Genomic DNA, 2,443 nt, shown 5'->3' with positions numbered 1-2,443 from the left:
CAGATAGCAACGCTTCGCATCATAGTCGAGCAGTCTATGGAGTGGAACTCCTCATTGTACATCAACTTTGTTGACTATGAAAAAGCATTCGATAGCGTGGATCGAGAGACTCTCTGGAAGCTCCTTCGGCACTATGGCATCCCAGCAAAGGTGGTCAACCTGATTAAGAACTTATATGATGGCATACACTGTAGAGTGATCCATGGAGGGCAGCTTACAAACAGCTTCCAGGTGCGAACCGGAGTCAGACAAGGATGCTTGTTGTCACCATTTCTCTTTCTCCTTGTCATTGATTGGATTATGAAGACATCCACTTATGAGCGTAGGAACGGAATCCAGTGGACGTTGTGGACCCAGCTTGATGACCTGGATTTTGCCGATGACCTTGCACTCCTTTCGCATCGCAAACAGCAGATGCAAGAGAAGACCAACGTAGTGGCAGCCATGTCATCACAGGTTGGCCTCAACATCCACAAGGACAAGACCAAGATCCTCAAGATTAACTCCATCAGTAATGACCCAGTCACACTGAATGGAATCCCTCTGGAAGAAGTGCAGTCCTTCACCTACCTAGGCAGTATCATCGACCAACAGGGTGGCACGGACGCAGACATCAAAGCAAGGATTGGTAAGGCAAGAGCAGCTTTCTTACAACTCAAGAACATCTGGAGCTCTAGAGAGCTGTCTTTGGCAACAAAGATTAGACTGTTCAATTCCAACGTGAAATCAGTCTTATTGTATGGAGCTGAAACCTGGAGGATAATTAAAACAACCACCAGGAGGATCCAGACCTTCATAAATAGTTGCCTTAGAAGGATTCTCCAGATCCGCTGGCCAGACACCATCAGCAACATCTACCTCTTGGAGAGGACCCATCAACTTCCAGCAGAAGAAGAAATTAGAAGGAGAAGGTGGGGTTGGATAGGACACACACTACGCAAGCAGCCAACCAACATCACTAGACAGGCATTGCGGTGGAACCCCCAAGGCAAGCGGAAAAGAGGCCGTCCAAGAAACACCTGGCGACGCGACCTTCAGGCTGATAGCAAAAAAATGGGCTATACCTGGAACCAGCTAGAGCAAATGGCCCAGGATAAAGGACTCTGGAGATCTGTGGTTGGCGGCCCATACCCCGACTGGGGTGACGGGCATGAGTGAGTGACTTCTTGTGTTATGAGAGAATAAATAACACTTCCTTATTTACTGGGGGAGGGGAGGAGAGGGCGGGGAACAGAAAGGAGGCCTTCCAGCTCTGCATGCAACCCTGGAAAAAGAGGGAGGGGATGTGGGTTGGGGATAGGGTTTAACTTACCATTCTTGGGTTCAGATTCCTGCTGAATCTTGGTTCCTCATCTTGGGTTCTCATCTTCTGTGGTCCACCCTGTGTCCTCATCCTGACCCTTATCAGCATCCTGTCAGATGATAAGGATGATGAGACTGTGGAAGGGATCATGAGTCACCTCAGGCTCGGTACTGGGAGCCCTGAAGAGCACCCAATCTGTCTCCTTGAAGAAGAGGGATGTTGCGGAACCCCTTCCAGAGTGATGTCTGGAGTCTTTTGCCTAAAGTTACCAGAGTCTGAGTTGCTATATTCATTCCTGGATAAATACCCAACTATTCCAGCCTCTCTGAAACTTCCTGCTAAAGATGGATATTCCTGATGCTGCAGGAGAAGTCATGAAGGACAGTGAACTGTGACCAGATATTGATGAGCACCTGGGTGTGCTTGGCTGACCAGGCAGCAGCTCTCGGAGCAGGCTCCATTTTCACATATATTGGAGAAAAGAGTGCAGCAGAAAACTTTGTGAAGTGGTCAGTGCAGCTACTGGTGAGTAGGGTGGGAGGAGCAGGGACCTTTACAGTTTTGGTTACGGGTCAGGCAGGAAAGGGTTCGGTGCATTGTGGGAATGGGGCTGAAGGACTACTGAACTCAGAATCTGATACATGGCCCTTACCCTGTTCACATTACAAACTGATGGGGATTTGGAGCTGTGCCACAGCCTAAGGAATGTTCATACCCACACCTCTCAGGCATGCTAACATTTTTGCTCTGTATATGTTTTGAAACCCATGCTTCTGAGGTTTTGACGTGGATGGTAGGGGAGTTCAGGCACAACCATGTTCATGGACCCATGGCCTGTTGCCAGTGTAGATATAGCCTGCGTGTGGTGGTGGGGAGGAGAAGGAGGATACAAGTAGATCCTGCTTTTTAATAGTTTGAGCACAGTTAGATCAATCCTATTTTCTAGGCATTTCACTGTGCACTCATGTGCATTACAACAATAGGTCGCCCTTTTGTATGACACATGACATGGTTTATTTTTAGATGTTCATGACTTTTATATTTTACATCTAACTTTATTTCTAACTGCCTAAAGCATACACTTCCAGTATATGCGTAGCTTTTCAAGATTCCATAAGTTTTCTGTTTCTCTTGGGAGTG

This window comes from Malaclemys terrapin, chromosome 1 (genome assembly GCF_027887155.1).
Source record: "Malaclemys terrapin pileata isolate rMalTer1 chromosome 1, rMalTer1.hap1, whole genome shotgun sequence".
Lineage (NCBI taxonomy): Eukaryota > Metazoa > Chordata > Testudines > Emydidae > Malaclemys > Malaclemys terrapin.
Note: the sequence above shows the minus strand (reverse complement) of the source record.